Consider the following 25,894-nt stretch of genomic DNA (forward strand, 5'->3'; position numbering starts at 1 on the left):
TTCGCCCCTTTCAAAGTCTATACGAGGGGTCTTTGATGCATTGTGCTACTTGAAAGTTGCAGGCCTAAAGAAGCGTTTCTTTTAAGTCCTCTCTTTTATCAAGCATATTCTGTTCTGTTCACTATAATGCACACAATGGCATAAGAGTCTTGACCTGCTTCATGTCTGATGGACTGAAATCTCAGATGCATAGGATAAAACAGCCATTCCCAGCGATACAGCTTAAACACTTATGGCTCTATTCAGGCAAATATTACCCAGGGGTCTGCCACGCCACTGAAAGCTGCTGAAATTGGCTCCATAGACGGCTGACCAATTCAGCAGTGAGAAACGACCCCGCTACATTAGCTCCCCTTTTCATTTCACCCCGGGCAAGCGGGGGTCCCGAGGTAAGCGCAGCAGGAGGCGAGAGCCAGCTGAAGCCAGATTCGTTTGGTTTTTAAAAAGAATTTTGCGTGTGTGACCATGAATGTCATTATGTGGATCTGCAAAATAGGCAAGGTACTGACGTTAAGGCACAACTGCAGAAATCAGTCTTTCGTCTTATCATGGGAGCTGTCTCGCATCCTCCCTCTCTCAGGAGCCCCAGCTAAACTTCTAGTGTCTAAGACACTGCACACGGCTCAGATAAGCTGATAAGCCTCTGCTACAGGTTTACAACTACGGCCTTTGGTAAGTCACTTCATGCCTTCTTGCAGCAGTTTTCCCCATGCATGAACTGGAAGCAATATTTCTTGTTCTACAGTATTGCTCCTTTTTTTCTGTTTACACTATGAATTTACTAGTTTAGAGCTTGCCTCTGTCCAACAATGTGCAGGACCCGGGACAAGGATGCTAAGTGCAATTCAACAGCAAATACTTTTCAGTACAAAATTAAATAGTTTTTTTTTTCCTTTTAGGCAATTGCACTGACATGTTTCTGCAGAAGTACCTGGCTGATGTTTTCAGGTATTAGTCTGCTTCTATCTGTGCAAAAGTCATCTTGCCAGATTAGGACTAGAAGTGATGTTTTAGAAGGCAATCTTGAAACACAGGGGCAAAATTCAACACAAGGCCTGCAGGGCTCCTAAATGGGATCGCAGCCTTGTGCGTTCTTGGCTGCTTGAATTTGCCTTACATGTCTTATGCCCCAGAAGCAAAAGATTTCTCTAGGAGGACTGAGAAAAGGAACGTGCAGACTACACAGGGAGATGTTCACAACAGAGATAGGTCCTTCTTTATTATAGCTTTCACCCTGGTACCCCTGGTATCTCCCTGCCTGCAATCTCATCCGCTCAGCCTAAAACAAACACGAGACTCTTGATAACAGTTCCCACTACGGCATTACCCCAAGAAGACCATTTCTCAGTGCGTGTGTAAAAGGGAAGCAGCTGGTTTTGCACGAGCCCTTCCTTGACACCTATGTTCACACCCCTCTCACAGGACAATGGCAAAACATATAGTAAGAGGTCCTGACCCCGCCAGAGCAGGACCCGTGTGCCTGCAGCCCCTGGCTCTACTGTACGTGACCTCAGCAGGACCAGCCCTGAGAGAGCAAATCTGATGGAAAGGGACATGGTCTCCAGCCCTGCCTGGCTCTTCCAGGATGCTGCACTACTAGGGAGGCAAGCGGAGCCTGGTTTCCCAAGGGGCTGAGCATCTCTCGACCTCCGCTCGTTGCTGATACGGTGGTGGGGCCTCAGTATGGCTGGGAGCCAGACTGCAGGCACAAAGGTCCAAATTGGCCTGCTCAAAAAGAGAAGGCAGTCTGGAAAACTTTGACAAAAGACCTTTACAGGATCACACCCTGAGGTCAGCCAGACCTGAGCTTCAGTCACCTGCAGCAAATGGGAAAAATAAAGAAGATTGTCCTGCAGAAACTCCGGCCAGCTGATTACTTTCCAGTTAGCAGCTCCTCGACCTGCAAGATACACAGCTGCTTCAAACTGCAGAAGGGTTCAGCCTCGACTGCAAATGCTGTAGCCTAAAGGAACTGAAAATAACAAGGGGTTATGAGAAAGTCTCAGCTCTCACATTACCCATCTGGTTAGGAGGCTTTTCAGAAGCCATCTTAAGTATCCTTATTAAAATACAATCAAGACAGCCCGGGGTTTTGTCCTACGTGTGACTGGTGCCGTGCTACGGAGCTGGCCGGCTGGAGGCAAGTTGACAGGTCATTATTTTGTGTCCTACAAATTCTATGAGCTGATAAGGAAACTCCAACAATTTGATGGTTTATCAGTTTGTAGGTTGGAAAAGGAAATTATTTCAATTGAGATAACGATTCTATTCCTTGCTGGCAAATTAGAATTTTTGTTTCTCACGGGGGCTCTGGCAGAAGCAGTTCTGGGACAGGGATGGGGCCAATCGCACTCTAGTCAGCAGAAAGATGTTGTCACAGCCAGCTCGAACGTCTGCACAAATTGTGGGGAGACCAAAACTTCTCCTTTGAGAGCGAGAAAGAAAAGAGAACAAGATTGCAGGAGAAACAAAATCTATTTGTAAACCCCAGGCAAAGTCAACACAAGGAAGCCCGAGCAGGAGTGCAGAGATGATAATAGAGCCTGATGGATAGTTCACAGAATTATCAGATATCATCCAAGTCAAATATGCCGAGGAGCCAATTATTTAATGCTAAGTGCAGTGCAAACGGATGTTTAATAAGCTGAATCACTTCAGGATTTTAAAAGCTCTGCATCTTCCAGCAAAAGGGACAAAACCCCAGCTGATGTAAATGAGGAAAGTCACCTCCCTTGCCAGCATTATCAAATATCCTTAAAATTATGTACCAGACCCTCGGATACTCGCTGGCCGCACATCCCCCGAGTCACTGGCAGGCATGACCGTCTTTGCCAGACAGCAGGGGCTGAGGTGCACGGAGATGAAATGCAGCCACCTTTTGGGAGCTGCTGAGCTCCTTGGGAGACACAGTTCAACACCTCCCGGCTCGCCGCCGCGCACAGCGCTGGGGAAGCTGAGCCGCGCGGCTGTGCCACCACGCACCGGCACTGCGGATGGCCTTCCAGGTTGCTTTGTTTACAGACGAGTAAGTTTTTGGTCTCGGGAAGGAGTGCTGAGTTATTTTCTAGCTGATTGCAGAGAGGCAACAAGGAGAGAGTGGGAGGTATGGGAGCAGCAGAGGAGTTTGGGCTCTGCCTCAGCCCCTGATTACAGTCTGTTTTGGAGTCAGCGTTGCTCCCTGGGAACGAAGCATTGCTTCTCAGGCGTTTCTGCAGGGAGGGCTGCCAGGAAGACCCGGGGCTCTCCCCACGGCGGCTTTGCAGCGCTGGCCGTACCGGGGGACGTAGCCGTTGCCCACCCTCCCCGTCCACCTGTGCCGGGATGTGACCCCACAGGCACTCAGTCCTCTCCCCAAATGCAACCAACGACAGCTGAGATGCTGAAGCCCAGTGTTATCTGCACTCCTCATACAGCCAGAGGAGAAAAACGGGCTTCTACCTCATCCCAGGGTTGATGTCTAAACTAGATCAGATGTAACATGAGTTGTTACCTCCACTCACTATAAAGCACATCTAAGGTAGTCATCTACATTGTTAAACATTAAGCATCTAAAAAAAGAGTCCTTTCTGCAGCCCTTTCTCATCTCTGCCTGTGACACCTCTTCCTCCTGTAGGCTCACACCTGTACACCACGTAGCTGATGTAAGTCTTAAAATCCACATCTCCTCATATTCTGCTCACCACTGCCAATGCTCCTGCACATTCGCATAGTCCAGGATATCGTATTGCCGAAAGAATAACGCAGAGCTAAGGTGCCCCACAGCATCTGTAACGTGCACATGTGGAAGACACGAGAAGTTGGTCCATGAAGGGGAACTGCAGGTACTCGAAGCACAGGTCTGCTATGGACTTGACCAGCGCAAACAAGGCAGTCACCCACTTGAGGTTTGTGTAAAAGTCTCCCATCTAGTGCGAAACAAGATAACTCGGTGCAGCACAACCGACTCAGGACCTGGCTCTGGCATGTTTGAACCAGCTTACCAGATAAAAAAGGAGGCGCCTTTCTTCCTATTCAAGACCACTAGGCAGACACCCAAGCCACAGCCTCCTGTGTGACAGCTGTAGAAAACAGGTCTGGAGAGGACCTTGAAATGTCACCCAGATCACATCCCCAGGAGTGAATCTGCACCGGGGCCAAGCACAACAAAAGCCAAAAGCACTCAAAGCATTAACAAATACTGCTGCTCATCATACTCCTGTGCAGCTGCTAAAATATCTGCTGCCTTCTCTTTCCAGTACTGCAGCATAAAGAATACACAAATTTCTATCTCCTACAGGTTTACAAAAGGAACAATTAGCAGTTCTGTCATTCATAACAGAAGAGAATCATATTTTTGTTAAATCCGATCAGCACTGCAAACTGCCCAGATCTCAGCTCCTGCAGAAGTCCCCAGTGCCTGAAGAACAGACTGCAAGATGTCAGAAAGGCGTCACGACAGCAATTCCTCAGCATGTCCTGCCTCCTGAGAGCAACCAACTCTCCCCACAAAGCCACGAGCCCCGCACGCAGGAACACACACTCACCGTTACCCTTGTCTTCGTTTCAAATCTCAGGTGATGCTCCCTTGGCGCCTTTGACCATTTCCTGAGAAACAACAGAGAGAAAAAAGTTTCATGAGATCCAGAACTGAGCTGCTTCATCTGTCTCGAGGGCCTGCTCTGGAGAAGCCTTCTGTCGTCTTCCGCACTAGTTAACCCATGAGAAACCACAGAAATAGCCCTGCTCCTGCTCTTCCACCAGGTCCACCACGGCCACTGCCTTTGGCTGCTGCGGAGGTCCTTGCTCCAGTCATGCCTGTGCAGCAACCCATATCAGTGTGGGCCAGAGCTCTCTGGGCCATAGTGGAGTTACTCCTCATTTACACTGCTGCATGAACCAAGGCCAGGCCCTGAAACTCTCCTGCTCTTCATCCCAACCTCACATCCCTGCTCCAAAGGGCACCAGCCTGCTTCACACCAGATTCCCACAGGCAGTTCAGTGGATTCTCGGCTCCCCCATGTCCCACACCTAAACCGGCAGGCCTGTATCACAAAACCCCTTAGCAACATCGTATCATGGATGTAGTGGTGCAAACCCAACCTGCCCTTACACTGTAACACATCTTCTCCTACAGCAGCTGGGAGATGAACAGTCTGGAAACAGATCCTCTCCAAGCAGTGCTGGCAGGTTCACCCATCCCACCCCCCCGTCAGCTAAACGTTACCGCGTTGTCCCTGTGGGATTATCAAGTTTCCGTGCTTTCCTAAACGCACAGTGCAGTTCTCCAGTGGTGTCAGCAACAAACCCACCTTCTGCATACATCAGACCCAGAGGAGGAAGGTGTATGGGAGGCCCCACCCCAATTCCTGCCTTCATCTGTCTTAACCTAGGCCTTTTATTTGGAAAAACTAAAAACCCAGGTTAGGCAAATATGACTATAACCAACGTCTACTAGATTAGGTAACGAAATATGGCCAATAACACAGACTACGGGGTGATTCAGGAGGGCTAAAGTGGACAGTAGGTGGTCTGGAAGAGGGCAGGCATCAGGTGGCAGATGAAGGAGTAGCATAGCAGTGGCTTAGGGGTCTCAACTCCATTTAATCACAATGTTGGGGTGTGAGATTGCTGCCAACAGGCAGCTGTCATATTCACCCGGCCGAGAACCCCCTTAGGTACACCTGCCTGTTGGTAACCCCCAATGTCCTAGATAAGGGGAGAGAGAACTGGTGTGGCAGCCACAAACGTGGACTGGCTTGTGCCGTGGCTAGAGGGTCGCGTGTAGCCAGTCACACATGGCAAATGGTACATAATTGGAAATTGCTGCTATAATTCAACTGTCAGATGTTATCTGCATGCAATAGAAGCGATGAGCTCACTACCTATTGCATTGTCCCCAAACTGGCACCATCAGCTCACACCTACGACTGTTTCCTGCTCACACCTGCTCTTAAACCTGGATTTGAACCTGAATTCGTGCTGGGATCAATGAGTTCTTAACAATTAATGAAACCTACAAGAAAAAAAAAAAGGGATTTCTCTGCCAAGACTTCATGGAGTGCAGTCAACTGGGAGTCATTCAATGAGCGAAAGCAGTCATTTATTGTGTGCAGTCTCCGAATTTGCCATGTTTGACACAGGCAGAGCAAATGTAGTTCATTCCCATTTGGTAAATTTTACATGAGAAGATTGAAACAAATGCTAGGAGACACGTGTTATCGTAGGCCAGCTGGAGCTGGAGAGGCAGGCTCCTCTTTCCAAGGTCTCCGAGCACTTTGTGATTGACTCACTCACCCGAGCAGTTCATCATTTCCTTCTCCACACAGCCCTTGGCATGGCTTTCCGAGGGGAGGCTCCATAAGCATGAACCCCCACTACCGTGCGTGTGACATGGGCAAGCGGTTGGGAACCTTCTCCCACCACTCCTTCATTTTAGACTCAGGCTGTACCCACCTCGATCTTGGGTCAACCTTTAGGGGACTCTCTCTCATAGGAAGGTGCAAACAACGTTTTTCAAGTCAGGTCTATACCTGGATTATTGGGCCAGAGCAGAGCGACCAATGGGCCCTGACCTTTTCAACCATTTTATTAAACTGGTCAGATAATTGTGGTGTGCGCACACTCAAGGAGTGGAGAAAAAACACAGCCAGTAATCTTTGTGACGGCCTATAGTTTCCCTTTTCATGCAGCTAAGACCATCAATACAAGGATATTTAGGCAGCAAACACGGCACAGAGTACAGGTGACTTTTATAGCACACACTACCTTGCACAGCAGCCTGGTGACAACGGAAACCCAGGCTGGCCAGGCTGCCGGGGCTGTAATCGGCCCCGAGAATGGGACTTCTCTGTGGTTAATGAGTCCACCTGCGTTCGAGGGCATCCAGCTGCTCTGACCTTGTGCACTTAAGCCTGACCTCCTTCCTTAGCCCCATCCCCAGTTCACATCATTAGCTGATGAGTAACCACCGCTGCGGAGGACTAATGGCTCGTTTGCTGCTAAACAGCCAAAAGTGATCAGCTAGGGTACAAAGAGCTTAATGCAGGCCACTGTCAACATGCCCACGTGGGTGAGCACCGTTCTCATTATTTTGGGCAAAATTCTCAGTGAAGGCTGCAAATACCTGCAAAGCCCTGGCTTCACGCCTGAGATCAGCGAAGGCTTGGCCCTGTGGAGGTCAGTGCAAAACCTCCTCCTGGTGTCAGGGCAGGATCTGGCACCACACTTTTCTCTAGCGATGCTGGGCTTCAACTTTAACTTCTACTGAAAGTAGCTGGCTCTTCTCTCAAGAGACAGACGCCTGCATTGCAGCTTTTAACTGCGGTAAGGAGAACTCAGGGACACGACAGCTTGCAACATGACATCTAAAATCACTGTTTGAGGCTCAGGAGAATCTTCATGGGAGGAGGCTACAAATGGGAGTTACTGGGATAAACAAAGGCCGGGACTGAATTACAGTTGCATTAACTAATTGCCATGAAGAGGTGCCTCAAGAACAGAGCCTGAGAATAACTGCACTCATGACACAGCAAAGATAGAGATGGAGAAAATGCCTTGATAGCGTTTTCCAAATAGGATGGTGCATCGCAGTGAGCGGCCCAGGCCTTGTTCTTGCATTCCCAAAACGCGTACGAGATGAAAAGTTACAAAACAGGCTTGCATGTGGCTTTTCTCTCAGCCACAAGCTCCCTTTTAGTTTCTTGGGTCGGTTTCTAGAGGAATCCAACACACCCTGCTGGATACAACCTAAGGTTTCTAATTACCCTCCTTGAATGCATCACTAAGATGCCACATCAGCTCACTCATGAGTCTGCTCATTGCCTTGCCCTCAGCAGCCAGGCTATAGGTGCACACCCCGTGGGGGACAGCCTGATAAATCTGCACCAGTCCCTGACACAGAGGGTGGGATTCAGCTCTCACACACAAGAGATGTGGGTGCCCACATGTAAGCGCTGGATTTAGTTGCCTAAAAACACGTTCCCATCGCCATGTTAGACTCCCTAGGCGATTCAAGGCCCCCGCATGGGACTGCCAGATCCGATGCTGGACCTGCACCCTGCTAGATTGACAGCTGGAGCCGCGTAGGATGCCTTAGGGTAAAACTAGACACTTACACCTAGCAACTGAATAATGAGCTGCATGTCTACATGTGTGCTGGCTAGGTGGCTGTCTAAGCTCTTACTGTAGACAATGCAGTCAGCGGTGCCTGCAGAGCCATTCAGTTACTCAAATACCACTATCTGCTTCAGGGTGAAACACCCTCCAGACTCCACTGACTGTGCTGGGCAAACATCCACTGACTATAGCAGGAGATCAGCATCTAGTTCACACCTTAATCCTCTACTGCAGTCCACCTTGAGCTCCTGGTCTGAGCTTCAACAGCTCCAGAATTAAATTAATTTGTATTAGAAGAGGATGCCCTTCAGCTCTGCATTCTCAGGACCGTGCTACAACATAGTGGAGTGCCATTCGGCCAGGCACATAAACACTTGCAGAATGTTTACAGTGTTGTGTATCTCTCATACAGTATCATTAAAAAGAAGAAATTTGACAAAGAAAGGAGAAGGAACAACTGATACCCAAACCTATGAATCATTCATCAAATGGAATTTGCTGTCTAGTTTTTAAATAAACTTATAAGTTGTTTCCAAAATGCTGTTTGCAAACACCCTCTGTTAATCTGGAAAGCAGAGGCTGCTAAAGGCTTTATTACAGCATCTTCATTAAATCTCCATCGGATATTACTTTAAACCATCCAGGACTTTTGCGATCAATTTTCTCATCTTCTTGACATCACCTGAAAGCTAAACATTGTGAAACGCCTTTCCTGCAATTCAGCTTTAACTAATAAGCTAGATCTGGGGATCAGAGTTCATCTCAGAGCCCCCCTCCTGCCTAGGGGACCCCAGGCTCTTTCCAGAGGACTCTGCCCATTTTCTTGATATTCTCTCAAGAGTCTTTGACCTTACCTTCACATCCACGTGCGCTCAGGAGAGCCTACCCTAGAGCATTAGTAAGGTGCCACAGCTATTTTCTAGCAGGCTTTATAACTGTGAGTGAGGTTGGGAGCTACAGGCAAACCTTGCCATGCTGTCAGACAGAAATGAGGGTGAACCCCGGCTTCAGCGAAGGCACAGAGAAAACTGCCATTTTTGGAATAATCCCCTTTCCAGCCATTCGGCTTATGTCAAGATATTGAAATGCTTGGTGGAAAGGAGACACCTGGGGTCATACTCTCCTCCCCTAGCATTAGCTATCTGCAGAAAAATGCCCACATCCAGGCTACTTAGCTGGACTCCCTTCATAGGCAAAGGAGAGGAGCTACAGCAAGATCCAGCTGACCTGTGCTAGCCATCTATCTAAGGAAAAGAGGAAATTCCCCATTTGAAACTGCACTCACTTCTCTCCATCAACTCTCAAGGGAATCTGGACCACTAGTGCAGAGGTGGCCACAATCCAGACATCTAAATGTGGACAGACAAATTCTATCCAGCCAGAAAAATTTCTGCTCAGCTGAAAACCCAATTTCTCTCGACTAACAGAGCAATGCCAGAGCCTGAGCCTCACTAAAAGTCTGTGTCGCCCCTAATGACAGCGTCCTCGAGAAGTCCACTGGCATCAAGGTAACCAACTCACCAAAGCACCTTCAGAAAATCCCACCTGCCAAGCCTATTTTGCAAAATGCATTTCTGTCATGCACTGCCACACGTGAATGTTTCATTGCCTAGGGGAGGAAACTCCTTTTTGTACATGGTTTATGAGCTCGGGATGGTGGCCATGGGGGTGGGGGTGGGGGGACAGGGTCCACAGCAGCTGCAGGGGCACCACGCAGGCACAGTGCTCTCCCTTGCAGGATCGGGAGCAGGACTTGCAGGAGATGGCTCAGCTCTCCCAAACCAGGAAGAGGTGAGTGACTGAATGCAATCGGAGATACTGAGGAGGAGGAGTGTCCCGGATGTGTCTTTGGGCTCACATCCTTTCCCATTTCTAGCCCGCAACTTTCCCCTCCCTGCGTAAAAACGGAAATAATGATCTCAGCTGCTTTTGGAAAGTGCTTTGAATCTACTGATGAAAAGTGCTAGATAAGATCTCATTGCATTGTTATAATAATGGAGGGAGAGGGAAAGCCACTAGGAGAAGCTGAAGGGGGAAAAACCCCATGTAATAAATAATAGTCTATAAATTATATATATCGAATGCATTAAAAAACCAATCCTCTGAGCAGCAGCTGCTTCATTCTTTATTGTTGATAGCATCAATATAACAGGGGAAATTACCACCTTGTGTTCTGCAACACATCACACTGACTTTCCTTTAAAAACTCTAATGTACCCTGATTGCAAAGTCAATTTAAAATTTACCATAAAACACAGAATCTCGTAAACTTTACAACCCCAATCACACTCAGTGCTTTTGCTCAGCTCAAATGCACAGGCACCTGCTTCGCTCTCCAAAGCAGATATACAGTGACATGCTGCAGACAGCAGATGGGCGAGCAGACCAGGCCATTACAACGGAGATCTGCCTGCTGCCAATTCCAGCCACTCCAGTGGAAAAAACAGAAAATCAGTTTGGAAAACGAGCTGGCAAATGGGGATGCTGGAAGTACCCTTAGAGCTCCAGGAGACAGCTCATCCCACATATCAGCTCTCATTTCAAGCACAACGAAAAGTAGCTGAGGCAGAACCAAATTTGATGAGACCTTGCGTGCAGTTGGGGAATTCTGGTGCCTTGAAAGCGCTGCACCGTGGCAGGACAAGGACCCCGCGATGCTGAGCCAACCTCTCTTCCTGCATTAGGATATGCCATTTGAGTCCCTTTGCAGGCTCTAATGAAAAACTCTTAAGTCACCTCCTTGGGCCCAGGTTTGCTCTAGAAATTTAAGCCCATGCAGGCCCCAACGTGAACCTGGCGTGAAGGCAGGGAGCACGCAGCTATGGCAGCGCCGAGACGCCTTCGTTTGCTCTTGCAGACTTGGGTTCCGCTCATGTGGCTGATGAGGGAAAATTAACTAGGCTTCTAGTTCGGCTTCCTATACAAAACCAACTCCTTTTGCTTCTGATTAAAGTGTTGTCACCGACACAAAGCCCATCTCTGTGAAGGGGAACAAAGGATTTCGGCTGAAGCAACGGAAGAAGCTGCACGTTTCAGGAGGCACCTCCCCAGCAGCCTTAAAATGCTGCTCCCTGCATGCCTGTGTTATGCTTGCATTCCCTACGTTCCGGCCTAAAGTTCTCCCCAGATTTGCTTTCAGCTCAAAAGTGCTGTATACATTTAGGGAGGAGCTACGGAAACCTGCTACATGTCATTTTTGCAATCAGCCCCTTGTATTTGTGCCTGATGAAATTATAAGGAGCCAGATGCTTGAAGAAGGAGCTTGAGGTGCAAGGGTTAAACCCAGACGAGGAGAGGAAAGACTCAGGGATGAAGCAGTTGATCAAAGGGTAGCTTAAAAGTTATTTAAAAATAAACCAGAAAGTAAAACTTCCAGGCGGTTGCCGCCGTAATTACAATGAAGACAACAGAGCCATGGTGCTGTTAAGGTTACTGAATTTTCCTAGCAGCTGTGTTTAATTTACTTAAAACATGAAAAGCCATCAGGTCACATCCCATTAGCAGAATCACTCTGGAGGAGCACAAGAGCCCAGCCAGCCCAGCGCTGCAGAAAGGCAGAGGGTACAACGCAAATGTAAAATGCCTCTGAACAAGTAAGAGAGATTCCTGTCATGGCCAACAAGAACATACATCTCCTTCGGCCTCAGCCTGCAGCGGACATGGCTGGTCACTTGGGCTTGCTGTTCGGCTGGCCCCATCCCCCTCACCCACACAGAGCTCATCTACTGATGTGGACTCCTAATGTCAGAGCAGGAAAGCTGACGCTAAGACAACCACAGCCAGAAATCAATGCAGATGTCTCTACTGGCTGCAGCGGAGAAGGTGCTTCAGAAACCTGGAATCAGGCATTTAGGAAAGTCCTTGGATTGTGCTTGTCCTACAGCCTGGGGCAGCGGGTTTTCTATATGTGCTACAACCTCCTTATGACCATACGCAACGTCTCCTCTGGACCCCTCTACTCCCAAAGCATCCTCCTGACTTTCATGCTGCATTAGAGAGGAAACCCTCTTGTCCCAAACCATGCTCAAAATCTTCCTTGCACATGGGAGTTTTGCGGTTTTGTGGGGTCAGGCTTTCAGCTCTGGAGCGTTGTTCACACGTACCGAATTGAGGTCACGTTTCATAAGGAGCCTTTTCAAAACACAGGACTGAAAACTAAAACTTCCTTGTCAGAAAAAACATTCTAGAGATCTTTTTCTCTTTGGGATTTCTTTCTTTCTTTTCTTTTTTTTTTCATTCATTTAACAGTGGCTCAACGCTCTTTCCACTGAAAGGAATAGTAAGGTTTCATTCTCTGTTCATGGTTCCTACCAGTTTGCTTCTATTTCTAAAACTGGCAACCTGAGTTACTTAATTGCTAGGACAAAAGGTGTTAGATCATGTTGCAGTCCCCGCACACCATTGTACATGTTTCTGCAGCCACCTACAACCATCTCAGTCAAGCAGGGACTGAAACGCAGATGCAGCCTGTTTCACCGAGCCCTAAACAGCAGACTGAAACTGTGCAGCTTTAACCAGCGCTGATACAAAAAGCAGCAGACCTGAAGACATGGATAGAGCAATATATGCAGTGGGCTCCCTACTGCACGCAACCCAAAGGCAGAGTTATTCCAATAGAGAATGAGGCAAATAATAAAATGAAATGAAATGAAATGAAATGAAATGAAATGAAATGAAATAAATAAAGTTGAGATGCCATAGGAAAGAAGCCACAGCTTCCTGACCCCAAAAGCCAGCACTGGGTGGACTGGATTTGTTTACAGGAACTCTGAAAACCTCAAGCCAAATTGCTTTACACTTGTTGACGATCACTGGTGCTTCTACATTACCAGGAGCCCTTCTGAAATCAGCCGCTGATATTGCGTGTAGAGAACCCCAACCTGACCCTGGAGATGCTAGAGCTTAGGATCGCTCTTTCAAAATGGACTCACCCTTCATGGCTTCGAAAGGTGTGAGACCTGTTCACATAATAAATGACAGGGCAAAGATACAGATTTCTGACAGATTTCCCCCCCCCCTCGCCTTCTGTTTGAAAGAAATCTATTTATTCTGAGTGAATTGGCTCTTCTCCAGATAAATGTTGTTTGTAGCCAGTTTAGCTCTGCGAGATACGCATTCTTTTGCATGCCCGTAATGAATTTTCACAGCCAGAGTCCTAATCCAGTCTAGTCATGGAGGGTTTATCAGGACCTCTTATTTTATTTCTACCGGTAAATGGGAATTGCTTTCCTTATCGTTATCTAGAAGCACCTGAGTGATTTTTGCTTCATATTTCCTATCCTACTGGAATTCAGGATGTGCTGTTATCTGATACCGTGCAATTGTCACTCATGTCAGTTGTCTTTTTATTTTAATTTGTTGGATTTGTTGCTTGTTTTTTTAGTTAAGAGATTTCGCTTTACCATTTGAGCCCCTCCTTGCCCACTGCCATTCTGATCGCGTTTTTGCAGTGGATTTTCTGGAAGATTGGGTCAAGGCTTGTCTCGCCTTCATCTACCTGATGCATCTGTATTTTGGATCTGGGACTAGTCTCTCTGAAGCAGTGATGTGCTTTTGCCCATTCCTTTCCAGTCAGCCCAGAGCAGTTCTACCAGGACAGAACTGGGAAGCCTTAAAGACAAAAAAGCCAACAAAAAAACCACAACAAACCATGCAGCTCCAGCCAGGAGCTTTATACCCTGAACGGGCCATAGTGCCATGCCCTTGGCCGTTTCTAAAGCCCAGAACAAGACACCCCTCCACAGCCTTTCCTTGCAACAGGGGTCTAAATCCTGGGCTTGACCCAAACAAGGTTTCACGTATACCCCAGAGGTCTGGCTATCGCCTGTCCTTTTACATGGAAAACTCTAGGACTGTTTGTAGCTGCCTCCTTGGGCGCTGGTATCAAAAATCAGCAAAAGCCCAGGTTTCCCATATATCCACAGTCCGGAGAGAAGTGAGAAGGAGCGTGTTGAGGTGCTGCTATGGGGACCAGCTACAGAGGCACTTCGGTGGCTCACTCAGTTACCACTTCCTGGGCAGTACACAGTCCCCTGAGGAAGTACAAAAGTGCAAAACAAGGGGCTATTACTCCTAACGCTTGGCTTTAAAAGCAAATAAAACTAAGAGAGCAGGGGACTCGCTGACAGTGACCGCTGTGGTTGCCTTAACCAGAGAGCAGGTACATAGATCTTAGCTCCGGAAAAGTGAAACCACTGTTGCTGGAAAGGCACAAGATGACATATAAATCCTATAGATAACACAGCGATGGATCAGTAGTGGCAAGGCATTAACCTTCACTCTTGAGGAGACACCCAAATGATAACACCTGTAGCCATGCCACTCCAGAGTTATCTGTCTTGTCACTTGTGAAGATAAATCTATCTGACCTAAACCATCGTTCTGCGCCCCTTCCAGCTTGCTCGCTCCAAATCCTGACAGATACAGCCGGAGATTGGGAAAATCGTACTTAATAATCAATTGAGTGTGTGTACTAAGGCTCACATGGAAACCATTTCCTTACAGTATGTCAAAATAATTCCGGAGAGCAGGGAAAAACACAGTAGGCTTCAAGTCCAGTCTGCAGGGAAAGTGCTGCATGTCAGTGACAACTGTGGAAGGACAGAAAACAGCTACCAAAACCTTAAGGAGCTGTCACACACAGGAAAATCTAAGTTAATTAAAGTCACTTAAACAAATACATCTGGGATAGGGAGGTGGGACGCAGGGAGAGGGAATGAAGTGATACTAAAAGCTCTGACACTTGGAGAATCCCAGTTAGGAGGCAATGAAACTCATCCTGCAAAATCCTGAGCCTAGAGCAGTGACAGCGAGGGCAGCGAGAGCCTCTGCCACCCCAGGGCTGTGCCTCACTTGGGGGCACCAATCCCCCTACCATGACCGAGGGGAAGCCCAGTCCCAGCAGGCCAGCTCCTCAGCTGGAAAACATCTGCAGGGCTGCACCGACGCTCTTGTAGACCGAGCTGTGCTAGCTTGGGATTATAAATCCATCTCTTGCTTTCCTAAACACATCTTCCCTCCTGTGCCTATCACACCATTCTGCTGAATATGTCCCTGAACTGCCCCATCCATAGTCAAGCTTTTGCTGGTTGCTTTCAGCAATGCTTTGGAGTTTCTGGAATACTTTACAAATGCCCCTAGCAAAGTGAACAATTAGGATGCACTTCAGTTCCCTAAATATCCAGTGTTACTTGAGATGTCCCAAGGTGCCCTAGAGCTCTGCACAGGCCTGGCAAATAAGACACAGAACCAGCACCTCCACTGTTGCTGCTCCCTTTCACATGGACTGACTGAAGCTCTGGTTACCCGGGGGTCTCCTGGTGGTGGGACGGGAAGCCCAGTTCCTCCTGTGGACTGTAGTGGGAGGTGGGGGACACAGAAGTAGTGTCAAGGATGCAGCCAGACTGCTTCACAAGAGGCAAGAGCAAAGCATCCATCTGGCTACGAGCGTAAGGGACAAAAATGCATTTCAAACAAACACTGCCAGGACCAATATCCCCTTCAACTTCAGCTCTAGTCCTCCTCCAAGTGCAGTCCCTAGGCTTCCTGCAGCAGCACAGGAACCTCTCTCCCACCCTGAGCTGCCAGAGCAGGCTTGTCTGCTGCTGTGCTCAAACGATGAGTACAGGCTACTCACACTAGCCATTCCTGATATAAAGGCAAAAGGAGAGAGATTTAGATAGGCCCTGCCTGATACATGCACAGTAGCTTTGGATTTAGATGCATGAAGCTCACCAAGGTAGTCTGAAAGTCAATTTGAGTTGTTTGAGGCATAACCCAGCTACTGCGCTTTAACCTTATGGCTTCATCACGTGTGAGTTTATTTTTGTTAAAAGCAGCTCCTAAACAAACTTAAAATGTTGGCCCCTTCTATTTTCCTTTGAGTATCAATTCACAAGTGGTATCAGAATACCCACACAAGCTTTAAGGTTGTGGAGAACCTGCATTTGCTACTGCTGCCACTCCAATCAGCAGTATAAGACACCTCTGTTTGGAAACACTCCCAGCCAGCCTAAACGCAAGGCAGACAGGAAGGGAAACAGCAAAGTTGTCTGCACACCATCAAATCCCTGCCGCGAGATGACAGCACCCGAGACAGCACTGCCTCTGAGAGGAAGCCCTGCCATGACATCAGCCCCAACCCAGTCTGAAGACAGGCGGCACGGAAACAAGGAGCTCTAGCAACAAGGAAAATTCAGCCTTCAAAGATGTCTCAGTCAGGTTCTCATTCTCCCTCTCTCTGCAGGGAAGCTGGGGACACAGGGAGCCCAATGCCAACCCAACAGTGCTGTCCTCTAGCGAGACCGGGAGGTTACTGAAATGTGGTGGTTATCTTGGTTATCAGGGAGCTGTCTATAATGAAGGAGTCCGATCACAAGGGAAAACATCAGCAGTCTCTTTTCTCACCCTGGAGCTCATTTGCAGCCTAATCTTTGAGTAGGTCAAGGGACCCTCTTTGTCCTCCACCTCTCAAATCTTTACAAGAGATATGGCGGCCCAGCCATGGCCATACCAGGATGGAGGGGACCCCGTGTAAAGGCTGCAACAGGGAAATGAAAAATCAAGCTTTGCCGCAGATCTTAATCAGGCGTCTTATTCCAACCCCTTGGAGGGATTAACTCATCCTACGTGTCTATACAGGGTCTATAGAGAACATTTTAGCCTGGACTCCAAATATAGACCCATATGGCATCTTCCCCTCTGTGCAGCACCAGCCCTGCGGGCAAGCAGCCAAGGCAACCCCACCCATGCCCCCAACCCCTTCCCTTCCAAGGGCTACTTCCTTACTAAAGTCCAGCTGGCCACCCCCACCCACCAGGACTGACAGATTTGTGCAGTCCCTGTAGGGTGGGGTAGGAACATTTATTTCCTCTTTTCCAAAAGAAAAGGAAAAAAAAAAAAAAAAGGCAATTAACCTTCTCCTCCCCTTGCAAGGGGCAAGAAACATCCTGGCCACAGAAGTAGCTCCAGGACTAAGACTAAGAGATCCTCTCACACAGCCGTGCCAATGCTCTTCTGGCTTAACCACCTAGCATCATGTGTGGGCCTTCAAGAAACCATCACTGGAGACCACATGATCAGAGGGACCAGATTGTGACCTGACAGGCTGAAGGTCTATTCCCAGCTACAGCAAGAGATTCTCATGTGAGTCAATATATGCTTCGCCACCTCCGTTTCCCCAAAGATAAAAGAAGGGCAGGGAAACTAAGCCCTTCCAGAGCGGAGAACTAGGACCAGATATTGATATTGCTGCTCTTCTGGGAGGCTAAGGCGGTTCAGTTGCTTGTGTTTTGGAGGACGGAGCATGGAGTGGCCTTCCCAGTCCTTTGGGCTGAACTGTCCAGCCCTCTAAGAGACGCAAAGAGGAGCAGATCCACAGGTGAATCTAGCAACTTCTGTGAACTTACACGAGAGAAAGAATAATCCCATCTCTCCATCTCACGGTCTATCCTGAGGTGCCTCAGGCCCCTCTGTCCTTTCTAGAACAACTCCTATTTACCCTATCTATTCACAGAGACTTCCTGTTTACCCTATCTATTCACAGAGACCTGGTAATTCATAGCTTCAGCATGCCCAGCCCACCATGCTCACCATACTGGGAGCATTGCTGAACAGATGCTCAGCAAGCAGATGCTCAGCTACGGACATGGAAGCATCAGGACGAGGGAGGAATTATAGCCAGGTCTTGTGTGACCACCTCTGGTGCCTGTCCAAATGCAAGCTAGAGATCTAATGGTATTTAAAAAAGAAAAGTACAGGATAACCCCAGCATCCTGGCCAACATCCCCTCTCTCACGCAATGAAACAGGTTCTCCTCTGTAGGCCTGTGAGAGAGCTATTGTTAAGCACATAATGACTGCTCCATTTGGCTACACAGTCAGCATTCAGCTCATTACTTTGCAAAGCGCTTTGAAATGCACTGAATATGAAAGGTGCTCTATCAGACCAAATTCGGCTCCATTTGATATTACAATACAGTGTATTTTGTCATGCATCTTTTGTCTGTGTCTTTTGATGGCATCTGATTGTTCCCATAATTCAGTATTTCGGAGTCATTAGTTTGAATTAGTAAAGTCCTGCTGCCGGACTTTTTAAAGGCTCTGTTCTAAGGCTACAAAGAGTCGATCCAAGTTGTCCTGCTTTCACTGAGCTAAAACCACTGCAGAGAGCATTTCGGGGGGGGGGGGGTGCAGGCAGTCTGCTCGAACTCTACTCTCCTGCTGCAGGCACTGGGAAATGCACGTACCGCCAAACTGCGGTGTGTGGTCTCAGGGGACTGCTACTTTATGGCCAGAAGAGAACCTATATGTCCTTTCATCTGATACCTCAGATGGGACCAGATGAAGGGCTTCTTCCAGTCACTTCTGTATTTATACAGCACATCCCACCCACAGAGTTCAAGTTTGACTTCCAGAAATGCCCCACTCGTGGCCTCAAAACACCAAGTGCTGAAGAATTATTCGCCTTTTCCTGGGTTACGGGGCCCTTCACTTGGCCAATTCTGTGGTAAAAATGGCTGAATGCACCTGGCTTTATCCTCCAACCTTGTGTTCTTGTTACGCCTCTCCAACTACATCAAAGAAGCTCTTAGTATCAGGTCTCTCTTGCCCTGGAAGTATTTCCACATTGAAATCAAGCGTGCTGATTCCTCGCTGCCCTATATCCTCCTGGACCTCTGCTGAGATGCTCACTCGGACTGTCCCTCACCCCGAAGGGGAATTTGGTGGAAGGACACTTTCACTGGAGGATCTTAGGCCTTCCAAACTTGTGTTCCTGCTTTGACCGGACATGCTGGAGGGTGCCGACTCGCAAGGGGGCAAGGCTCACTGACTTTCCCAGGCTTCCCCTCGGAGGGTGGTTTGTGAGCTTGCGGCCAGGTGACGCTTGCATGGGGAGAAGCTACCAACCCCAAACTACCAACTAGCCACCTGGTACAGGTTTCCAATAAGAAACGTGTTGCCTGAGCCCCAGGGAGGAAGGCGCACGCGCTTGTGAGCCACGAGTAAACAAAGAATTAACGGCCACAGCAGGCAGTTAGGCAGTAGGGCCAGGCTAAACAAAAGCCCACTCTCTGCTGATGTACAAATTCCCCTGGTGTCCCTCTCACAGACTTCCAGGCCTGCAGCCATGCCGGAAATGAGCCCTCGTTTCAAAACCTCTTCTGCTCTTAGGAGCTTCTCAGACAAACGCGCTGGCAAGAACAACTGCTTGCGCTCCATGACCTCTCTCCTAACCCGCTTTCTCCTTGCTTCCCCCCGCCGCCCCCCCCCGAATTGCAGGCTAAAGCAGATCCCACCAATGGCCCTGCCTCCCATTTGGAGCCCAAGTCCGGATTTGGTCTTCAATATTCAATTCAATGTTTCACTGTACCCTTGACAAGTCCCCTAGGTATTTGTCAACATGTGGCTAGGGCTGATGCCCAGAGACCTCCTAGATGAGGGCTGTCCCCTACAGCAATTCCCTGCTCATGGTAAGCCCACACTATAATATCAGGGAATATCATGCTCTGTGATAACCAGCTGGCCTGGTTTGGAGATGTCTGATCTACAGGTATTTGTGTGCTTTTAGCACAAGAAGCCAACAAAAGTGAGACCGCACCACCATAAATCATGTTTAACACCAGAGCAGCTGCACTGTGTCAGTCCAAAGGGCCCTCCAGCCCAAAATCCCATCTCTGAGAATGGCTACTGGGCATGCGGACCGGGGCAGCACAGCCTACTTCGCCGGGTGTATCCTCCTGACTGCTGACAATACGCATCTAATATACTTCCAGCGTCAGTGGTTGTATCTGCAGCCCTGCACTTAATAGCCCTTGATGGACCTTTTGTCCACAAATTTCTCTAATTGTTTTTTGCAACCATTTATATCTTTGGCATCCGCAACATCCTGTGGCAACAAGTTCCACAGTTTAATTACATGTTTCATAAAAAAGTACTTCCTTTTGTTTAAGGCCTCTGCCCAATTGCTTCATATGATTCTTCTCTAGCTCTCGTGTGGCGAGACACAACAAGGAACTGTTCCCTATCCACCTCCATGCCACACAGGGTTTTTATAACTCTTTTAACCTCCTCAGCTCCTTCTCCTCCACACTCAAGGGCCTAGTCTATTTGGCCTCTCTTCATATAGAAGCTGTCCCATGATGCTCTTCCTCCTCGTTGTCTTCTCTGTGCTGTCTCTCATTCTGCAGAGTATCCACCCCAGTAATGCCGCGCGCCCTCATACACCAAACGCAACACACTCTTTCGGCTTCTTCTTTCTCACCAGGACCCACCAACCCATTTGCTGTGCTGTGACAAATCCTTGGCAACCTGCTGCCATGAGGAAGAGCTCCCAGCACCTGCCCATCAAAAGAAGCAAATCCCCAGCTGTGGCCTCTCCCTGATACACGAAACAAGGTGCCCCAGCCATGTCCCCATCCTGTAATACAACACTCACTGCTTCAGCAGCAGAAGCCAAGGATATCTGGGAGAATTGATCTCCGAGAGGAACCAGTCGTCAGTGAAGAAAATAAATAGCGTCCTTTCCAAAATAGCCCTCCACTGTATTCCATCTTCTGTATGTCTACCTTCTGGTATTCAGGGTTCTGACGTAACAGAAACACTTAAACACGTTCTTAACTGTGCACAAGGGAGCAGTCCTGCCAAAATCAATGAGTGATGCGTCTGCTCACTGAATTATGAGATCAATACCATGTTGCCTCTGCTCCAAAGACTGGTTCTTATTGATGAGACCTGGCCACACGGATCAGCCACTATCACACACCAGCAGAGGGCCCTTTGCAAGCTCCAACAGCCTGGCGCACACATGCAGTTGTGAAGCTAGCACCCAAAGGTGTCGATAGCCGTGACCAGGAACAGCTGGTCTCTGGAAGTGGTTGGTAGAGATCTGGATTTCATGCAACAAGAGCAAGACTATGCTTTAACCCAGGAGCTGGCAGGCAACAATTTTAGTCTCTGCGCTATGCCATGTGGCAACATTTTCAAGGAAGCTCAGTCACAGTTCCCAGCATCCCTCCCTGCCTCTCCTCCCCACCTAGCAGTAGCAATGCAGAATATAACCAGACCACTCCCCAGAATATAAATAGCAAGGAGTACACATGATGTACCGGCACTGGGAGCACTGACACTCTGAAAAGATCTTGAGATGCTTTCTGCCTTACAGCCTCAAAGGCCTGCACCTTTTTCTGGTGTGCTCTGCAGCACAGATCCACTCAGAGTCAAACTCATAGCGTTTCTCCTTTCATTTTAAGAGATTTACTTCCCCCCCTAAATTAAGAGCTCCTCCAGCATGAGCTAGGACAGCAGGTGGTCTTGGAAAACTTCTTCCCACCTATCTGCACAACCGGACAATCGGCCTAATTGGCACGGGTGTAAATCAAAGGCAGCCATCCCACCACAGGTCTCTCTCTAGACTGGATGCAGTGTGGACATTTTGGCACCACAGCCATGAAATAAAACAAGGAGCAAACCAACCTTATAGGCCATCCGCATCCACGGGGAACATGAGGAAGAACCCAGCACTGAACCCAGTGTCTCTAGTAGGTTGTCATTTTTCATGCCCTCATGTACAGTCTCTTCCATTCCCTGAGGATTTCCCTGAAAATTATCTCATAGCTCATTCCACCAAATATTAGCAAAAATAGCAGCTTCTATTGCAGCACAACCAAATGCAGACAATTTACACCTCTCGTAATGCATTTTCTTAAGTAACACTGTACAATAAAACAGTCTGCCCAGATTCCAGTGTAATCTAAAAACAACTTTATGGCTTCTAATTTTAGCACTAATCTTCCTTTGCTATGGTTGTGTGATTTCTAATTATTTTATCCCCAAGCCTTGCTTTGACGGATAGTTGTACCTTTTCCAATACAGAGTGACTTGTAAAGTGCCTTTAAAAAATATGCTGATCATCTCATGTTAATTTCCAGTTCCTACACAAATAATATTCTCATATATGGTTTCACTGGGGAAATATTATTACTATTAAAATAATAATAATAATAATAATAATAATAATAATAATAATAATAGCAATAAAACGTTTTAAGACGATCCCACTCTGATCCTGCAAACCCTATATTTTTCTTAAAAGATGTTAAAGGGCATAAATCCGTTATCCAGATACAGATCTCTTAATAATATAGTGCCTTTGGCTTGGCATTATTCCCAGAACATTTTGCCTTTATCTGTCTTTATTTTCAGGTTACAACAAATTGAAGAATAATCAGCTATGTTGAAATCTTGGAGAGACTTTGTGAGGAACTGTGAGAAGCGGTGCTGGAGACGCAGCTGCCTTGATGCTCTCTGTGAGCGCGTGTGGGTGGGTGTGCGTGTGTATTTGCGGGGACGAGGACAGGAGAGGCTGGAACAACATTTTCTACTCAGTTTTGACTCATCCAGCATTTCTGAATGGATTTTTGCCTCTCCTTATTGCCTGCCTGATTAAAAGCCCTGGAGGTGTACGAATCAGGGGGCAGCCCGGACCCCCAGGAGGCTGTAGAAAATGTAAGCGCTTTGATATTGCCACACTTTTGCTTTTGCAAATAAATCAGGACAGGTTCGGCTTGGCATATGTGTAATTGCCAGGGGGAGGGCACTATTCACACCGATGAATGCAGCACCCAAGACCTACATAGGTACCTAGATTCAAAAGATCATAGCACAGCGCTGGCCCAGGGCTGCCAGACCTGTGCTCCTTGCACAGCCACCAGAGAGAAGCGGTGGTGTATTCTCATTCTGAACCGAACCCTGATCTTGAATCTGATACCGTCAAATTTGCGCAGAAATTTGGTGAGGAGAGGATGCTGCTTGCAGGAAGTTTCCGGATGCTGAGGCAGTTAAGCCAGCCTCCAAGACGCACATCGGTCAAGCCTTAGAGCAGCCTCCGCTGCCAACGCGCGGACCTGCGAGGCTGCCAGCGGGACCTGCAGTCAACTGGCAACGTGGGGATGTAGAGGAAGGGATGGTGGATGTTTGGATTTACACTGCACTCCTAATAGACCAGGCGATTGGAAAACATCCATTTGACCCGTGACATTTTTGTTTTAGTTACTCTCAAAGCTTTGACAGCAGCAGTTTAAACACAGAGCATGTGAGCGCAGGCACTGAAAAAATGTTCTGTCCCCACAGATCCGAAGAGGATGTGAAAAAATATCATGCCGCAGCCTTGACGGCGAACACATTTCTCCTTTTGCGTTCTTTGTTTTCCTGTCTTTCACTTTCTGAGTCTGTTTCAACCTTCATGTCGTCTCCCTCCCCATAGGAAACTTGAACTTAGCTCCCCACCACCCACTATAATTTTCAAGAGAGAAGGATACGGGTTGGTTTTTTTTGTTCTCTGCACAATGCTGTGTATAGACTATTTGAAATGGAGACTGTCAAAACAGGAAACAACCCAGTCAAAGTCCTCAGGCCTGGGTCCTGAAAATGTCACTGTACAGAGCTACAACTGCATGAGAATAGGCCTCTGTTGCAGTAAGGACGGAGGGCGTCCTGGCAGGGCAAAGCCAATGAAATGAGATCTACTATCACGCCACTGTAATACTGTTCTTCCTTCCTCCTGAAATAAAAGCTGATCTCGAGAGCTGGGGTTTAACCTCTGCTGAAATCAGTGGGAGGCTGCTTTTTATTAACCATCTTTTTTTGGAAAAATCTTATAGATGGTTAAAAAATACAACCTTCTACTGGCTGATACTTTCACCAGCATACGGAATTTAATAAAGAATATACTCTTGCTCAGAAATCCAACCTGACAAGAAAATCATTCATTCTTGGTGTTTCAGAGTAACATCCGTAACGCTGGGCTGGCTTCATTCTTACTCAGTTCTCTTAAAACTCATTCATAAGCTCCATCCATGGACCACGGATCCATGCTTTTCAAGCTCAGGCCCTGAATACCAGCTGACATTGTTGGGCTGGAAGAACAAATCTTGGACCAAACCCTGCCCATGCCCCCCTGCACTGACACCAATGGAGCTCCATGAGGATGCAGAGCAGGGCACAACTGGGTTTCCAAATAGACTCTTGGGTTTCCATCTATCCACCTTGGAGCAAATATTTAGAAATCCTGAGGAAGATTGTCAAATGGATAACACTGAGGCCAGATTTGGAAGAGAGAATGCAGCTACTGTGTACACAGGTAAATAAAGATAAGACTTTCACCATCTATTTTTTCTGCAGAAAACAGCTGCTAGATTTATTTTGAAAAGCAGGCTCACGCCGTCGTACGTTTTGAACACTTCTTAAAACTCTAGTCTGAACAAGGGTCCTCCTCTCCAAGAAGCATTTGATATTTTGAGCCTTTGATTAATTTTGATGGGAGTAAAAACTTTTTTATTTTTAGTGGTTTTACAGCTTTTTCCAAGTTAAGTTCAGGAGAGCTTCCCAAACAGAACAGATGTTAACCACTGCCAGAATGGTGATCAAGAAATTCCCTCTCTGGAAGTAAAGGAGATGATTGTTTTATTTCGGGGGGAGGTGGTGTGGTCGTGATTTCTTTGGAACATGGGTTATTATTGTAGTGTCAAGCCACTGATCTACAGAGTGACAACATTCAGGAAAAAATAAAAAAGAAAGTCATTTAGCCAGGAAAGTTCTGTTTGTCTGCTGCATCTGGCTTTCAGCAACAGCCTCTGCTCCACCAATTTCCAGGCGAATTAGCCTGGAGGATATGTTGTGGTAGGCGCACAAATCCAACAGGAACCTGGTGCTTTTGTCCAGCCCTTGGAGTCTACCAATTCTCATGTGGCACCGCAGCCATCTTAAGAGCCCTGGAAAAATGAAATTCTGGTGCACTTGGGTCAATATGTCCAAAGGAATTTAATTCAGTGCTGACTGAGGCATTCATTTGTCACAGAGCTACACACAGCTACAGAACCCAAATAGAACAGCTTAATAGGTTTGTAGACTGGACAACTAGGAATATCAATACAGACTTTCTGCATAATGCAGAAATCAAATCTCACCCATAATCCGTGCAGACACTTAGAATAAATTACCTAGGACTGGATCCTGAAGGGTGCTGAACGCAGTCAAGTGGTCTCAGTTCCCATGGAGTTGGGTATCTCAGGGGGTCTCAACAGGATCAGCCTTTAAGCCTAGGCAAAACAAGATAGAGCGGTATTAGCACAGTCTTTTATAAAAAGCCCATACAACCAATAATAACAAAATCCCATGCCAGCTCCACGTGCCAGCTCTGTATTCCTACAAGGAGAGTGAGCATGAGACCTTGGCGACGGTCGGTGCTCCCCAGTCTAGAGGTGCTAGAGAGCCCAGGGATGGATGCCTGTGGCACACGGGAGAGAAACTGCACCAGGATGGATGTGCCCACAGAGCTTCAGTTCATGACCAGAACCATCCAAATTATGTTTTTCAGGAGCACTGCATCACACATACCATCACACGTGAATACACACACTGCAAACACAGGCCCTGAGCAAATACACCTCCCTAACAGAACTGAAACTCCACGGCTGTCTTGCCAAGACTACTGGCACTGATAAACTGGTGATAAGCAGAACGGGTTTCCAGAAAGGAAGTGTAGAAACACCTCGCTGCATTCCCAGCAGGCTGGCAGCGATGCAAATCGGCCCTGAGCGGTCACTGCCACGCCAAACACAGATTAAATGGAGGGAAGAGTATGACAGGGACGGGATGAAGGCACTTCTGTCTGTATGGCTCTTTGTTTTTGCAGGCCCCGAGATGCCTGGCTCAGGGTGGCCAAGTCCTCCTCCTTCTTTCCCTATAAGGGGAACGGATGAGGGGAGGAAAACAATGCTCTCTCCTCGCTGCCCTAATAGAAG

At 47.7% G+C, this 25,894-nt stretch overlaps 1 protein-coding gene across 8 annotated transcripts in view; it reads right to left on the reverse strand.

The window, feature by feature from the left end:
- Nucleotides 1-25,894, reverse strand: part of ZBTB7C (zinc finger and BTB domain containing 7C) — a 195,235-nt gene that overhangs the window by 81,779 nt on the left and 87,562 nt on the right. For all 8 annotated transcript variants that reach the window (XM_068928417.1, XM_068928421.1, XM_068928419.1 and 5 more), the window contains 2 exons: nt 25,091-25,189; nt 4,524-4,584 (listed from right to left, as the gene is read on the reverse strand). The gene's annotated coding sequence lies outside the window, so the exon portion shown is untranslated. The remainder of the gene's footprint in view (nt 1-4,523; nt 4,585-25,090; nt 25,190-25,894) is intronic.

This window comes from Struthio camelus, chromosome Z (assembly GCF_040807025.1).
Source record: "Struthio camelus isolate bStrCam1 chromosome Z, bStrCam1.hap1, whole genome shotgun sequence".
Taxonomy (NCBI): domain Eukaryota; kingdom Metazoa; phylum Chordata; class Aves; order Struthioniformes; family Struthionidae; genus Struthio; species Struthio camelus.